The sequence below is a fragment of the Lonchura striata genome, chromosome 3 (genome assembly GCF_050655825.1).
Source record: "Lonchura striata isolate lonStrDom1 chromosome 3, ASM5065582v1, whole genome shotgun sequence".
NCBI classification, from domain to species: domain Eukaryota; kingdom Metazoa; phylum Chordata; class Aves; order Passeriformes; family Estrildidae; genus Lonchura; species Lonchura striata.
The window spans coordinates 114,911,527-114,929,178 of NC_140705.1; the positions used below are offsets into that span (position 1 = coordinate 114,911,527).

At 50.7% G+C, this 17,652-nt stretch overlaps 1 protein-coding gene across 5 annotated transcripts in view; it reads left to right on the forward strand.

Moving 5' to 3' along the window:
- Window positions 1-17,652, forward strand: part of SLC8A1 (solute carrier family 8 member A1) — a 128,600-nt gene that overhangs the window by 87,390 nt on the left and 23,558 nt on the right. The gene's annotated exons all lie outside the window — the stretch shown is intronic.

The window sequence follows — 17,652 nt, forward strand, 5'->3', positions numbered from 1 at the left end:
GCAACAGGAGCTCTGTAATCCCCTCCTTGGGGCCACTGCTGCTGGTTTCCTCCCGTGTTCACTGTGCCAGCCCCGCAGCACAGACCCGCTCTGCCCTGCTGCTGCTGGTGCAGATGTGTTCCTCACGCCTGCTGCGGGCACAGGAAGGGTTTTCCTCACTGCAGAGAGGGTGCTGGACAATGGGGCAAACAGGGAGGGAAGCCAGAGTATCTGTGCACAGCGAGGCACCGCTCCCTGCGTGGCCAGCACTCCCCTTCCCTTTTCCCCAAACAGCAAAAGTCAAGCCTGGAAAAAGGGCCAGGTGTTAATTACACTTCATTATTCTTTCTGTGGAGGGCCAGCATGTGGGATGGACCTGGAGAGAGGACGTGGCTTCCTTACTTCTGTTTCCATCAGGTGTGCACTCAGAGGAATGAACTTGAGTGGGAGGAGTGCCTGGACACATTTCCAGGGGCCCTCTGTGCCCGGCCTGGGTTTGGAGCAGGGCTGAGCTCAGCTCGGGGTGCTCAGCTGAGAACACGCCGGGGAAGGGAGCACAAGGAGGGGCTCCCCCTCCCCTGTCGCTCCTGCTTCTCATGGAGTGATGCCTGGCAGCAGCACTGCCCTGTGCATGGATTGTAACATGCCAGCATTTTACTCGAGGGGATGAGCACTGTAAATGCCTGATCCTGCTCACTCAGGGGAAACCATGCCTGGTTTTGTCAAGGTCTGAGACACCCACGGGTGCTGCCTGCTGCCCACAGGAGCCTTTGCCTGCCTGCTTTTGGCTTGGAATGAAGAGCCAAATGGCATGGGTGTGCTTGCAGGAACAGGCTGTGAGGAAGGACTTGAAAGCACTGCCACACCTGGCACTAGCAGCACATTTCCCTCCGGTTCCAGAGGAGCATGAAATTCCTGCCTGGTGTCCCCAGACCTCCCGCACACAATTCCCACCTGACAGCCAGGCTGTCAGCAGGCAGGAGCGGGGCAGAAATGGGATTTGCTAAGTGTTTTGCAGGTGCCCTGGAGATGGCAAGCGTGGAGGGGATGGATCCATCTCACACACGCTCTCCCTGCGGCAGGAAGGAGTGGTTGCTGTTTAATTGTGGGATGCAGGATCACCGTTCCACACTGCTGAACGGGTTGGAAACTAAGCAGGGCCAGACCAAAATGTGCCAGAGCAGAACTGCTGGCACTGTCCCACCCAGGCCCTCCCCTTGTGAAACAGCAGCATGTTTAGAGGATTGGTCATATCACAGAGTTCAGTTCCTGGATGTTGGCTGGGATTCCTGAGTCCATCTGTGATTAGTAAGTGATGTAAGAGGGGTGGAGCTGGAAACCACCAGGATGAGTGGTGCAGCACAAATGTTTACCATGGATGTGAGGAAAGGCATGGGAGAGCTGCCATTTGGGCCACGCAGGTTTTGTGATCTGCTGGACTGGTGTGTGGTTTAATGATAGGGACAGCTGGGTTTAGGACTGGGAGGTTGCTTTCATAGAAATGAGAGGTTCAGTCATTTTGAGGCTCTTGTGAGTGTGTTGATAGGAGTGTTGTGGCCCCTGTGTGTTCACAAACATGGAAAGTAAGATTGTAAATGAATCAACTAAATGCATAAGCGTTTAGCTTATGCAATACCAATATTGCATAAGCTCAATATTAATGCAAATGCAATATAAATATTGCATTCAGCTTATGCAATACCAATAGCATAAGGTACATTAAATGGATCTTAAGACATAGGGAAATGCGTCATTTTTAATAAAAGAGGCAGCTACATATTTTGGGTCATAAATACAGTATTTGAGAAAATGAGTCTCCGGTGATCTCCTGTCCTTCAGCATCTTTTTCCTTCAGGGCAAGAAGGTTTTGAGGCTGGGAGGGGTAACGAGCCAGTTCAGCCTTTAGTGTCAGTGGGGGCATTGTCACTTGTACTGCCAAACCCCCCAGAGCTGGGGGCAGCCACTGCCAGGCTGAACCAGAGCTGGGCACCTCTGTGTGCAGCCCACTGCTGACCACAGTCCTGAGCAGGACGAGACCAGATGTGTCCAGGTGTGGCCTGTGTGTTACTGCTGCCTGAGTTACAGTCAACAGCTGCAAAGTGAGGTGCGGAAAAGGCGTAGTGCTCAGATCTGCACAACAGGGCCCCATCTGTTCTGCAGGAAATGCATACTTGTAATAAATTATCATCTTATACCTTCTGACAAAAAAAAATCCAAACAAAAAAACAAAAAAAACCCACCAACCCTGCTGAATTCAAGTGGAAGAAACTTCCTCCTTCCACTTACAAAATCCAGGAGCTAGTGCAGCTCCCAGTCCAGCAGGAATTTAAATTCACACTGAAAAGCTTCAGGATTGGTTTGAGCATGTTTTTTCAAGTAGATTTTGACATCTAGATCCAAACTTAATTGTCCTCTTCTGATGGACTGAGATTTGGAAAAAAATAGAGGCAGACCCCTAGTAATTGCCTGTGTTTTTAAAAACCCTGCCTTCCTCTGAGAATCACAAGTGGGGGGAAAAACCACACGGCCTCTTTTCACATCATCTGACTGCATTTCATGGAGCAGGAGAGATAAGGAGCCCTGCAGGACCTTTGGTTTTTAAACATGGGCTCAGTGCTGGATTTCACACCTCTGTCAGAGAGTTTCTGCCTGTGCAGTGCCTTACCTATTTGGGAGGAGGCACATGGCATTCCTGCCTGGTGTGCCAGCACTCAGCCCTGCAGGTGCTGACAGAAAGGCAGCTGGAGCTGTTTGGCGTGGGCCCAGCTGGACACTGCTTCTCCACATGCTCCAGGCAGATATGGACATCCTGATGTGCCAGCAGCCCTCCCATGCCACCAGCTGGCTGGGATGTTCCACCTGCCACCTGCCGAGGCTGCTCAAAGCCAGCGTGGCCACGCCATCCCTGCTCACGGCCACCGCAGTCCCCGTGGGTCTCCTGCCTGCTGAGGTGTGGTGAGCATGAGCCCAAGCAGCTGCTGCTTGCAGAGCTGTGTTTTGTCATTTGTTCAGCAAGAGGAGGCTGAGAGGCAGCGTGTACACAGCTGGTTAGGCCAGCAGGGCAGCCGAGGCTCGGAGCGGGCACGGCGGCGTGTCGGGTGCTTTTGCTGGGGAGCGTCCCACTGGGCCTGGCAGCAGCACTGCTCCAGGGCAGCTCCTGGGGAGCCGCTCCACCAGCGTTTGGAGGCACCCACTCGACGTGTGGATGGAAACACAGCATGGCGTGGGCAGAGGTCAGCACATGGGGACACTGGGGATGAGTTACAGAGACAGGAGCGCTCGTGCCGAGCCCCTTTGTGAGCTGAGAGCGTTCACAGGCAGCCGTGGTGGGGAGCACATGGTCAGGCTGCTTTTGGAAGCTAAAAATAGCAGCCGAGCAGAGTCAGTCCTTGGTTAATCTGGGCTTGTTAAGGCCAGACATCCCGATCCAGTTCAATCCTTTTGTTAAAAAGGCTGAATTTGCAGCGCTGCAGGACTGGCCCATTGCCCACTAGGGTGACACTGGCCACTGGGCACTGGGCCAGCTTGACCGGGTGACTTCAGCATCCTCCTCCAAAGGCTGCAACAAAATGTTGGCCTGGCTCGTTCTCCTGAGACATCACAGCGTCGGTCACAAGCAGAGCTGGGATTTCTCTGCTGGATGTCTCGGCCCCAGGCTCACAAACATCCACTTTTGTCCCCAGAATTCCGCTGGCAGGCCAGAGCTTTCTAATGTCTAATAAGAGCACTGTGCCAAAATGCATTTTTGAATGTGGCTAAAAAGTCCAGGCCATCATGGATGTCCCAAGGAGAGGGGAGGGAGCGAGGCAAGGCAGGAAAACGAGTGTGTGCATTGGTGATCCACTGGGTTTGGCTTCCTAATAGCCTGAATGTTGTTCCCTGGGCATTCTGAACTGTCAGAGATGAAGGGGGCTGCTGAGAGCAAATCCATCGGCTCTGGAAGCACTGCGATGAGTCCTGGGCCTCTTTCCCTAGAAGGAATCATCCCTGCAAGGGAGAGGGAGCCAGAGGAGAGTGAGTGGGCAGAGCAGCGTGACCTGGTGTCTTCAGGCTGGCTCGGCTTGCCTGGGAAAAGCCTGAGCCATCCAAGTGGCAATTTATGTCATTTCTGAGTCTGGGACAGAAGGTCACTGGCTTAAATCTGGGAGAGAGATTACTTTGTTTGCCCACAGTCAGCTGATTAAAACCATATTTTCTGCACATTTGAGTAGTGATTAGTGATGAAATGCAAATTTCATGCAAATTGGTGCAAATGGCTGGTGTGCACAGCCAGTTCCAAAGTCAGTCATTTTCCTTTCCTCTGAGGCATTTGGGCACTCTTAATGTGCACGTGGAGGAGCTGGACAAGCCTGCTTGTGATCCAAGCATGTAGCTGAAGTAAACAGTGTGGTGAGAGTGGGAAATCAACTGGCACCTGAATGCACTCACCAAATCTGGGGGCACCTAGTTTGGGTGCATCAACTCATGGATCTTGTGCAAAGAGCTTTATTAAACAAGCAGCTACAAACAGCTCAAACAGTCCTTGCGCATCCTTCACTTCCCAGCCTTCTTTCTCTTGTTTGCCAGGGCCTTCCTGCAAAGTTCTGTCAGAAGCAAAAAATACCAAACCCTTGCCACAAAGAATAATCGTAAATATATATGCACAAAAATATGTGCATATTTTTAACTTGACTCCTGTTTTCCTTTGGCTTGCAGATCCAGAGCGTTGCTTCACTCTGAAATGCAGTGAGGCCAAGTTTCCTCACTTCCAGGCAGCTTTGTGGGGACAGCATGGCCAAGAGAAATAAATAAATAATGCCTCACAGAGTAAAGTATTATATTTAGTAAGGCTGATGGGTCCTCCTGAAACCAGGTTGTGAAAACTTTAAAAAGTGTCTGTTTCCTGTAGCTATCAACATGCTGGAAAAGAGGAAGCCCTACAGGCTTGTCAAATTTTCCCCCACAGCTGCAGCTTGCACACCTGGTCCTGATTTGCCTGGATATTGCTGATTTTTCTAGAGCTCGTAACAGCCCTGGAATGGAAATTCTGGCTCCCCTGGCACCCAGTGCATCCCCATGGTGTGCTGGTGGGTGAAGGGTGCCAGCACAAAAATTACTTGTCCTGATTAGCTCTTGGCTTTCCCTGCAGTTTGGGAAAACGATCAATAATAGAGTGGGTAGAGGAGACCTAATAAGGGACAGAGCTGGTGGTGTGTGTAAGTGGCACCACGTCAGCAATCAGGTTTGTGCTGCCTGTGGCACTGCCCTCCTGCACACACGGGGCTCACGGGGGTGCAGGAGAGCCAAGCCTTGCCTGTGCCTGGCTGCTGGGCAGGGACTGCGGGAGGGAGCGGGGCTGCTCCGGCTGGCAGAGGCAAAGCAGCCCCAGGCAGCCGGGAGGGAGCTGCAGTGCCGGGGGCCTGGGCTGTGCCAGTGTGTGTGTGCCCACCGAGTGTGCATGGCCCTGCTGCTTGTGGGCACACCCAGCTGAGTACCAGGGCAGTCACTGGGCTGAGGTGTCAGTGCCTCTGCCCCACGGCAAACCCGAGCAATCCGTGCCCGTACCCAAATCTTCCACACATCAGAGGTAAATCTCACCGTCTTCATCGTCCAAACCAGCCTCCCTCGGGTGTTTATCATGGCACAGCTGCTTCAGGTGGGAAAGGGTGGCATTTTCTGCCCCCTGAAAAGGCTGTGGTGTGCCCCTTGCCCAAGGATGTGGTGCAGGGTTCTCTGCTCTTCAGCTGGAAATCATTTCTGTTCGCTGCTTTCCTGCCAGGGCCCACTGCACGTAAATCGTTGTCCACTTGCAGTATTCCTTGGGCGTTTTTATCTGGGTTTCTGGGAGCTGGGAGACATGTTTTTCTGCCTATTTCTAGGATTTTGACATAGCAGCTGTTTATTTGAGATGTAGAAATGGAAATCTCATCTTCACGAGTCACTCTGGAATTTTCCTCCAAAGATCAGAGAAAGCAATCATTAATATGGGGCATCATTTATAGCTCTGTGCAGAATAATCCTCCAGGCTCTCTGGCAGCTATGAATTGGAAAACAATAAAGACCATTGCTAGAGGGTTCTTTAAAAAAAAAATCAAATAAACAAAACATTAAAAAAACACACAACAAAAAACCACCCCAATATGTTCTTTGATACATTTTCTAGCTCTCAGAAAAGGAGGCAGCAAACTGAAAACCTCTCTCAGAAAATGCACGCAGCAGCATTCCAAATTCTTATGGTTTTGGGGTTTTTCTTTTTTCCGTGCCATGACATCTTCCCTGAGTAGTGCCAATGAAATTAGAGACTTTTGCTAATGTGCCCTGCGAAGGTTCCCCGGGGAAACAGCAGCAAATGGCACTTCCAGGGAGGGCCCCAAGGCTGCTGCAGCTGCCCTGGGCTCAGGCTCAGCCAGGCTCGAGCCCCGTGCACGCAGAGCTGGGCTCACCCCGGCTCTGCTGGTGCTGCCCCACTCAGAGCTCCCCTGGAGGCTCATCCCCTCCTTGCTGCTGCTGAGACTTTCCTGTTCATTCTGGAATGCAGTAATGCACTCAAAACATGCTGCAGATCGAAGCAGGGGGAAATTTGGCTGGATTATATGGGCTCTCTTCAGCTTTGGTTGGGGTCCCACTCATTTTGCAGCTGTGGTACCACAGGCTGAGTCTTTGGGTGCTCTTGCAGCTTCTGGCCCATCACATTCCAGCACATGGCCAGGAACCCTCACCCCCCGTGCTTGAGCCCTGCTGAGGTTAGGGTTTAATTTAACCTAAATAGCTTTAAAATGTGAACACTGGTGAGAAAATAAAATTTAACTGTGTGTGGCTACTAGAGGATCCCTACCTGACTGTAGCAAATAAATAGGCTCATGGTCAGTTCAACATCCTGATATTCAGTGGGAAACTAGGTATCATGATGAGAGGATGTGAACTGATGTGGTGAATGACAGCAGGGGGGCTGCACTGCAGAGCATTTGGAAGGGCACCTCAGCCTGTCTTTGAATGGAGTCTCCAGCTGAGATTTCATTCTCTTCTTTGAAAGCATTAATAGCCCCACAACAGCACTTGTCCATGCTTGAAGGAAAAGCAAATGAGTTTCAGAGAGGAAAAGGGGCAAGATACAAAAGACAGCTTGTATTTCCTGGCTGGTTGTTTTGGTCAATTTGGTTTCCTCTTACTACACTGTACTGTGGTTTCCTTGAATCCTGACAATGTCTTTAGAGCACTTCTTAAAAGCTACTTTTGCAATACTGCAGTTGCCATCACCAGGGAGACTTTCTGGAGCCAAAGGCAGCTCAGCCTAGCTTTGCTTTTATCTCTCTCTCTCCCCCTCCCCAGCTTTGCACTGGGAGGACTCTTTGGGAAACCACTTTTCCCTTGGCCTCCCTCCTGCCTTCCTTGCACCCAACAGCTCCTAAACCATCCCAGTGGTTCCCACCAGGCCCACACCAGGGAGAAACTCCCAAGCACAGTACTGAGGTGCCTTTCCACTTCTTTGTGCTTTAAATCCTTCTAAGTCTTCTGATTGAATTGCCCTCCCCAGGAGCAGCAGGATTTTTGGTAGCATCCCTGCACCTGCAGCCAGACAACACAGCACAGCCAAGCACTTTGGACAGAGCCAAACTCCAGCTTTCCCCAGCAGCCCTGGCTCACTAAGTCCAGCTCAGGATCAGGATGGACAGAAAAGGAGAACCATCCCCTGCAGATCCCAGGCTGAGAATGAGGGGGCTACGTCTGTGTCCTAGCAAGCTTCATCATTTACCTCCACAAGCTGCTAAGAACACTGCAGAGAGCCTGTCATCCTTGCAGCAGGGATGCAAGGTCTGAGATGCAGAGTCCATGTGCCTGGAGACATTCGTAGCTCAGAGGCCAGCAGCAAAGGAGGAGGAAGAGGAGGAGGAGGAGGAGGGGAGGCATGGTTGTGGAATTTCTCAGGCCCCGTGGTTGCCCCTGCCATGGGTGCCCAGGCCAGCCAGCTTTCCTGCTGCTGTCAGAGCTCCCAGCTCCCCTGCAGCTCCCAGGCACAGGAAAAGCCCTGCTGAGGGCACAGCCTGTGCAAAAGCAGGTTTGGCACTGGGAAAGAATGGAGCACTTCCAGAGCAGATTAAATCTTCCAAGACTTTGAGCTGCCAGTTTGAAGAAGCCTACGCATTTTGCAAGTTTTTAGAGTCTTAGGACTTGGTCTAATTTAAGCAAATTGGCACATCCTGAGCACTAGAGAGAGATCCTTCTGCTAAGTTTTGCCCTCTGCAGCAAAGCATAAGGAAGAGAGAATTACTCAATATAGTGTTTGGGGGAAAAAAATGTTTGCATGGGCAGAGCAGCATTTCTTTTTTTTCCCGAAGCTGAGACGGTGGGGCTTTCCATTACTCTCTCAGCAGTGGCCACTCTACATGGAAAGTTTCATTCTGAATGTCTAAAGTCTGGCAAAGCACCAAGCAGCTGAGACAGACTCTAAAATAGTGGAAAGTCGTGGGCAGGCTCAACAGCAGGCACTGCCTTTAACTCACAGCCTTTGACTGCATCAGGCATCCGGATGAGCATGTGTAGGATAGGAGGATCTGCTGGAGAAACAGCATCTGGGAACTTTTCCCTCTCCTTGTCTCAACTTAGGGTTGCAGAGGGATGGAAAGCAGCTCACAGGCTCCGGGGTTTGTGTGGGAATTGTCACTTCCATGTAACATCTGCAGTTCCCAGCACAAGAGAAATGTGCAGCTGGACCTGAGGCAGCCCCTGTGCAGCCCCAGCATGAGGAGGGGTGGAGAAAGCCCTGTCGTCACATACAGTCTGGTGGGGCTTGTCTTCTGACCTTTAATGGTGCATCTTGATGATCTTAGGTGTCTTCTCCAGCCTAAATGTTTCTGTGATCCTGTGACTGTTACAGGAGCAAATCCAGCATTTGTGTGTTCGTGGGGCTCTGCAGTAGGATTATTTCTTCCCATGTTCCATGTATCTGCCAGCCCTCTGATCTTGTAGACAGACACTGGAGTTGCTCATCTGGCCACAAAGGGTGGAATTTTCAGCCCCAGACACAGCTGGATTTAGTTTGCTACCACAGGGACATCTCCTCTAAGAACCTGAACACACAGGTCCAGGCTGAGACCATCAAGTGCTGGAGCTGGCATATGGCTGAAGCCTCTGCGGGCAGGGACTTTTCTGTATTTTAAAAGCTCTTTTTAAAAGCCACTTTTAAAAGTTCTTGGCCATCTCCACACAGGTACCTGCAAACCAAGCTATGGCCCTTTTCCCCTGGGAAGGGAGGGAGAGGTGCTGGCCAAGGCTGAGCCCATCGCAGGCACTCTGCCCAGCAAAGCCATCACCAAGCGTTCAAGTGGCTCTTCCACTCTCACGTTTCTCTTGGCCACTTGGTTCCTCTTATTTTAGCTTTGTTTGAACAATCTCCTTGGTAACTGGAGACAGAAGCAGAGTTTTTTCATGCTCCTCATCGGGTTGGTTTCCTGCCTATCTCGGCGCTGGGAGGGATCCTTGGCAAACCTGTGTTTGCTTTTTTGTTCCCACCACAGGCTTTAACCCCACAGATCACTGGGGACATCAGGATATCTGGTGTCTCTTTCAAAGGGTTTTTGTGCACAGAGTTTCAGCTGACAGGGATGTATTTCATGACAGTTTATTTGGCAGTAAACAGGTGGTGTGTCAGTCACAGGGTGAATGGTGACTCTTGAAGCTGCCTACCTGCTCCTGACCTCCAGAGTGTCCAGCAGCAGGGAAGCTCCGCTGGAATGGCTCTTGTCAGGATGCTGCAGCCACCAGAGTGGCAAAACCCTTCAGCAGGGGCAGGGAATGGCTCCTTGCTGTGGCAGCACCCTCTACCCAGGTCTCACAGCCCTGCATATTTTTAGCAACTGCCTGAGGATATTGGGGTCCTTCAGTCTTTTTTGGAGCAGTTTCTGTGAGGTAAGGGCATTAACCCTGGCAATTCCTAAAGATCTCGAGGTGTTTGAAAAGGCAGGGGAAGAATCACATCTCAGCTGATACACTTTTTTCATCTCAGCTCTGGAGATGGAAGTCATTGAAAAAGACGGGGGGAACAAACAACAAACCAAACAACTACCAAGCTGTCTGAAGATTTGCTGGGCTGGAGACAAAGAACCCCACTGCTGGTACTCAACCCTAGCACGTGCTTTTCCTTGGCCAGAGCCATCCCCAGAGGATAAAAATAGCAGTGTGAATACACAAAGCAGCACCTTTAGTGCAGACTTGAGATTTTGGGGTCATCTGTTGACTTAATGGTCCAGGCAGTGTCCCTGCTTAAGGCAGCATTGTCCCAGCAGCAGCCCCTCTCTGGGGATGGCTGAATGCTTTGTGGGGCATTGTGTGAGCTTGCTGTCCTTATCCCTTGATGGAAAGGAAGAATGCAGGATCTGCATCACCTCCCTCGCAGGGCCTTCCTTGTGGCATAGTGACAGCAAACAAGGCACTGGGGTGTAGCTCTCAGCTTGGGTGTTGGTCTTCAGAAACGAGCACCCCTGACCTTCCAAGCCTGTATAATGGCAGCATTTCTGTGCTGGTACCCAGACACTCCATGGCTTTTATACCATCAGGTAACCTCTGACACTGTCCCAGCACGGGGGACTTGCCAAAGGGAGTCTGGACCAGGGGTGAACTCTGCATCCAGTCACTTAAAATGCTAAATTGTGAGCATTCCACTTGAGCCTCCCTAGACCCCTGGCAGAGGTAACTGACAACTTCTAATGAAAGTTCAGTGTGAGTCTGCTGTCCAAGTCTTGAAATCCGTCCCTCGCATCCTTCACTGGGCAAGGGGTGATAAATGCAGAGATGGCCAAGTGTTTATTCCTGCCACTCCATCAGGAGCCTTAGATCCTGCTGCTGCCTCACCACGCCAAGCGTGTCAGAGGAGGGTCTGGAAAAGCAGGGCCTGATCTTTGGGGACATCAAATAAGAGGAGTCAGACTCATGCCTGGCTGATCATGGAGCTGAAATGACAATGGATACTGCTCTTGAAAGCAGACCTGCACTTTCTGTATTGATGTTTGCTGTTTGAACTTTTGTGGCATGCCCTCTGCTGTCACTGAGCATTTCTCATCTTCTTCTTTTCCCATGTACAGCTGCTTTTCCAGCAGCAGAGCTGGCTGTCAGCTCTGCCAGGGCACAATCAAGACTCCTTATCAAGTGTCTTCCCAAATAAGAAGGGAAAATCTCCTTTGCCTGGAAACCCAGGCAAGCAGGAATTGAAATGTGCCTTCCCTGGGAGGGGAGCACTGTAAGGATTGCTACAAAGTCTTGCTGTAGTGGCAGTGCTGGAGCAGTTCATGCACAGCACATATATTTTGGGCTTCCCTGAATCCTGATTCCTGATGCTGAAGCCATGCTGTTAGACATTGACCTATCATTTCTGGTGGTCCCCACTGTTTTGTTTAGTCAGGTTTAACTCAGCATAGTTTGCTAAATGATTTACAGAACTGCAGAAATGCCCTTTTTTGCTGGCAGTTGCTCATTGAAATTCATTCTGTGGAGGCCAAAAGACATATAAATAAGAGTGATATCTTCTGTTTGAGGAGCATTGTCATGGCAACTATCCAGGTGCACATGGGAAAGAGCAACTGATATTTATTTGAAAGGTGAAAGCAATTATTGTCATGAGGGGGAACCTGGCTGCAAAGAAAAGCTGGATGTGTATTTGGGTGCAAGAAGCAATTGTGTGCCAAGTTTCTGTCTCCTTATTTACCTGCCTGGACTACCCACAGCCTGACTGCCCAGCCAGGTCAGTCAAGAGAAAATCCCAAAGAGGCAGACTAGGGGGAAGTGCCAGATTTGGCTCTTAACCCTGTAGGCTTAGAAGTGGGATTTGCAGGCTGTTACACCGAGCAAGGATGCTGGGCTGGGCTGAGCCCTGGGCAGTCAATCCCTTGCTTGCAGCACAGGCTGGATTTTTCAGGACTAATGCAGTTTTCAGCTGGCATGGACCGGGCTGTGCACAGCCAGGGGAGAAGTTATTTCTACTCTGTCAGCTTTCCTAGGTACCTTAAGTAATTGCTGCTGGGGGTGTTTTTGATCAAATTCACATCAAATGTGTTTTCCCTCCTAGTCGTCAGTGGTATTGCACTCTTTGTGCAAGCTGTCCTTGGAGCTGCAGACACTGCTCTAGGTGGGTCTCTCCTGTTTGATCCCTCAGGGATCCTGCCTCAGCAGCCACTCTGGGAGCTGCCAGGGCTGTGGATCACAATCACTAGACATGCATGGCAAGGAGACTGGGGAAAAGCAGGAAAACAGCTTTGTCCTGGTGCCCCCACATCCAGAGCCATGGAAGAGGAGCCACAGCTGTGGAAACATTTAAGCGTGACCGAAGGCTCAGGCACTGGTTTGGGGCAGATCAAGAGAGTCTCATTCATCTTCATCCAGCTGGTCCCTTGCAAGATACGACACTGGCAGATGGATGAAGAAGTGCATTAGTCAGAGCACAGAATTCACAGTCACATCAGAGCAAACATTGAGGATTCGCCAGAAAAACATTTCTGATCTGACAAATCCTTCTCAATATGGTCTTCCTAGGAGGAGAGTCAAGCAGCATTCAGTCTGGCATGTGAAATCATCTTACCTGGCAATCGTTGCTCCTAAAAAGTATTTTCTGAGACACTGAGCATCAGCTGTGCCTGTCAGCTCCCAGCTATTCGAGCAGCAGCAGCCCTCAGTCTTCCTGTCTCTGCAGACCACCTCTCCTGCCTTGTGTTTGTGCCAGGCCAAGGAGGAGCAGGCTGGATCTTTTTCCAGGATTTTCTGGTAGCGATGCTCTGGAGCAGGACGGCGTTACGTATTTGAGCCGTATGTTGTCATTTAAACTCAGCACATCCCGAGGCCAGGGGAGCAGCTGCTTTATACAGACATGGAAATGACAACACAGCCCTGCGGTCTGACTGATTCAGGAGACCCTGGGGAAAGAGGTGGAGGGCATGCAAGAAAATGAGGGTAGCCAGATGAATTTTTGCTCAGAGGTGGGGGGAAGGTACAGAGGGACCGTTTCCACTTCCCCCTCCCCTTGTTTGTGGTGTCCAGGCTGGTTTGCTCAATGCTTTTGGGAGGCACTGGAGTGTGAAGCCCCATGCAGACCTGGGCTGCTGGGCCAGCAAACCGGGCTGCTGGGCCAGCAATCCAAGCTGCCACATCAGATCAGCTCACATCCATACTTCCCAAAGCATGCGTCATGCTTCGTTTCAGGCAGGTTTTCCTTTTCCCTCCCTGTCATGTTTGCAGTGCGCTGCAGGCAAAATTTTCATTAAGTACAGACATTTTGTGTCAGCAGGGCTTGTTTTGGCAAAGGATCCTGCATGGGTGACTCATGGGACATCTTACACAGATGGGAACCCATGGCAGGGACAGAAACCCTGATGAACCCTCTCCTCTGCAAGAGATCACTGCTGAACAGCTCAAAGCACGTGTGGCACGAGGTCTTTCACATAATCTGGTGTGAAATAATTTGCCCCTCTTCTGTCCCTCAGGAAGGTTTGTCCCTGTGCTGGCTGAGCAGGTGTCACGTTGCCCTCCCCTGTGTCCCCCACCGCACACACACGTCCTGGGGCTGGGACAAACACCTCCACCATGGACCTGGGTGTCTCTCTGTACTTGAGGCTGCCACCTCCTCACCATAAGGTGCAATTTTGTTGTCAACTGATGAAAGAAAAGCTCCCTTTTCTTCACCTCCTTTTCTTCCCAGCAACAGGCAACTTCCTTCCCCGAGTATCTGTTGGGAATTTGAGCAGGAAAGCTGCTCTTGGAGGTTGGTTCCAACCATGCCCAGGGGTCTGGTCCAGGCTCCTCACTGTCATGTGGCCCTGCCCTCTGGCTCAGGTGGTGGTGATGATGATGATGATGATGATGATGATGATGATGATGATGATGATGATAATGATGATGATGATGATTTATGATGATGATGATTTGGGAGTTTTCTTGCCCCAAAGCCCCTCTGCACAGGCACTGCCCAGTGAGCTGTGTGAGCCTGGGAGCTTCCCAAGCCACGTGCCCTCTCTCATGGCAAGCTCTAAGTTCAGCTAATTAGATGACTGGGCTGACAGGCAGACATGTGAGAAATCAATGTGGCAGGGCTCTGTTGGAGTCTGGGAGCTCATGCTAGGACAGGCAGCACTGATGGATGTGGCTTTGCAATGTCACCTCCAGAACACATGTCCCTCTTGGCTATTCCCTCACCGAAACTGATGGCCCTCTTGCGTGGGAAGTGCTGGTCTCTTGGGACGTCAGGGCTGGCAGCACCAGGCTTAGGCAGCACAGCCACTCCTGGCTGCCCAGCCTGGATATTGTAGCTGTGAATCTGCAGCTGAACATCCTCCAAGGTACTCCTGTGGCTCTCCTGGGCAATCAGGGGAAGCTGGCTGGGTGACAAGCTGCAGAAGTGCATCATTCCCTCTGTTGATTCAGGAACAAGTGTCTGTGCAGACAGCAGCAGCGTGCCACCTTCTCCTGGGCAAGCTTGTCACTGACTGCCCTGACAGCTGGTTGTGTGTTTGCTGTTTTCCTGGCCCACTGGAGACACCACTGCTGTCTGTGTGCAGAACTTCTTGGCTGTTCCAGCTCCGGCGTGGCCGTGGTTCCAAAAGAGAGCTGAGGCAGTGAGTGCTAGGCTTGTGGCACCTCTGCTCCTGGAGATCTGGCCCTGCCAGGAAGGGGCCTGGATGATGTCCCCTGTCCTCCAGCATGTCCTGCCTGAATCTTTCCAGAGCTGGCTGCTGATGCCCTCCAGGTTCCCGTGGTCCTTGCAATACTGGTTGCTTGTCTGAGCCAGGAGAGGGATTTCTGCCATTTCCATGAGCTAAGCAGTGCCCTGTAGATGGGGAATGGCAAGATTTTTGCAGATATACTCAGGATTTCCATAGGTGTGTCACAACTGTGCAGATATTTGGGTTCAAAAGGAATGCAAAGGTTCATGGAGATCCTCACCAATCATTCCTGATGCCATCTGATCCCTTGAGGGAAAAGGCCAGTGCAGACAGGAGAGCTGGCAGTTCCAGATCCTATATCTTCGACCCGTGCTGCACTCATTTTCTCTCCTGTGGTCAAAAAGATACTCATAGAGAAATATTTTGCTGCTGATCTCTGTCCTGCTCCTGTCACCCTGTGCCAGACTGTTGTAGCTCATTACGTAGGCACCTGGCCCTGCACACTCCTGGGATTGCTCTCAGGGTGCCTTCCCCAGCTGGCATTTTGCTCTAAGCTTTGCTTCTCTTCCTGTCCTGCTTTTGCCATTGTACATCGGTGTGATGGAGATCAGGCATGCTCTAACAATAGCCTGTGTCATTTTCACATCCTTGCTGTTTCTCAAACACCATTAGGAGGTAATCCTTTCCTCCAGGATTGCAGTCTCATCCCAGGGACAAATTTGCCTCAGCAATTTTTGCTGATTGGAAATCCACCCAGAGAGCAGACTTTCCATTTGTTCTGCCTATCCATTTTCCATTTTCCCAGCAGCATTGTGCAGCAGAAACAGCAGCAGCAGCACACAAGTCTACCCAACACAGGGCACTTGCTCACACCCTGGAATGATCACTTGGAAAACTGCATAACACCACCACCTCCTGGCAGTGGCACTTCAAGTCCAGTTATTCTGCTTTATTCTGTGAAGTCCTATTGCTGCTGTATCTAAGCATCAGAGGTTTTCTTTTTTCTTTTTTCTTTTTTTTTTTATTGGCACACAGATTTATTTTTGTAAGGGAGAATTATTTTGTGGGCCTTTGAGGAGTGCCACACATGACAAGCCAGAGTACACCCATAGGAAGTTTATGTCTTGATGTCTCTGATGTCTCATCAGAATTTAAGAAGGCACCTCTCTTAATTAACTTTCCTGGGAGGGGGGGGGTGGGTGGGGTTCCTGCATTAGGCCAGGATGCAGTGTACATTTTAATGGGAGCTGTCAGGAAAATTATTGATTTTGTTAGTAATGTTTCTGAAATTGTGCCATTCTGGTAATTCTATCAGGTTCTCTTTGAAAGCTTAACTGAGAGCATTTTTATATCCTTCATTAGTTTTTTTAATACATGATAATTTCCCCTAACTCAACAATGCAAAGCAAGATCCACTGCCTGCTCGGAAACCATTTGTCCTACGTACAAACCTATTGCAGCAATAATTACAAACTGAACAAATTATTACAGATATTAATTATAAAATACAATTACACCGAGCCGTGCTGCATTGTTACACTTTTCACAGCCATCACTTGCTCTTGAGTAAATGGTTTCATTAAAAGCATGAAGGGCAAACTTAATACACTTCTGAGTCACAGCAAACAGCACAAGAAATCATCCTGGCTGTTCCTCCGAGTGCTTGAGGTGTTTACCCTGAATGAGTAGAAAATGTTGCCTCTGCTGCCAAGTACTTGTCAGCTTAACAGAGGGGCTCTGGGTGGCAGTGCAGATGTGCAGGGAGAGCAGAATGCCAGAAATCACAGCAGCGTGGCCTCAGTTTCACTCCCCTAGAGCGTGGCTTTCTTCCATGTTTGGGTTTTCAGTGCTGGGACCTGCCAGGAGCAGCAGAACCTCCTTCATCGTATCTTGGAGCAGCCTTGGGGCTGCTTCAGGCTGTGCTGGGTGCTCATGGCAAGTGCAGAGGAGCCAGGGGTGGGCTGGGAAACATTTCTTCGAAGGACTGAGCACCAGGCTTGGGCAGGGAGGGAGCAGTGGGAAAACTGGCTCAGGTAAAAGCATTCACAGGAGGGCAGGGCTGGCAGGTGAGTGCAGGGGGAAAGCAGACCCAGCCAGAAGCAAACACAGGACTACAATCACTGCCTGGGTTTTTGGTTGGTGCTGTTACTTGTCTGGGTTAAGATGAGAGCCAGGAGGAGGTCCTGTCCCACAGCAGTGCCAGGACAGTGAGCAGAGCCTCCAGGAGGAGCAGAGGCCATTGGATTTCTGTCTGTGTTGTCTTTGCAATGGCTTTGCACTGTAGGAAGCACCAGAGGAGCACAGGTTCACCACCCCATGTTTGTACCCCAGGTTTGGTCACCTCCTGGTGAGCAGCTTTCAAGCCAGCTGCTTCTGTGAGTCCCTGAAAAGAGCTGAAACACCTCTGTGCTAGTTTTCTTCCTCTGGAAGAGCAATTTTTACATCATTGGGTGGCTCAAGGATCAAATCTCTCTCCTAGTGGCTGCGGACTCCTGTGAGGCTTTCAGCTTCTGTGGTGTGTGCTTGTGGTTGTGCTGTGAGCAGTGACTCTGCCTTCAGACCTGTCCTGATGATGTTCCCAGGGGCAAATTCAGCAACCCCTGGGGGATGTGGGAGGGCATTGCTGCTCAGCTCTCTAGGGGGAGAGGACTAAACCTGGAAGGCTTGGGAAAGGGTGTGCTGCTTGGAAAGCAAAATTTAAGAAGTAAAATCCCACTGTCAGTGAAGCTTTCCAGGTGCCCACCCTAACAAGAAAGGCTATTTTTCCTTTGCATTCCCTTCACAGAAAAAATCCTAACTCCAGCATCCCTTTCAAGCTCATAAATCAGAGCCTCCAAAGCCCAAACTGAGCAGCTGATCATGGCGTTGATCATGAATCTGCAGAGCCTGGGGAGACAGAGCCTCTTCCATGCCCAAGCTTGAGCAGTGCATCATGCTTCCAGGGGCTTGGTCTGTGCTGGTTCCCAGTGCTTGTGCCCGTGCAACGTGTGCCAGCTGCCAAGGGGCTGATCTATACCACAGGATTTTGGAAAGGGACATGTCCTGCCAAGAC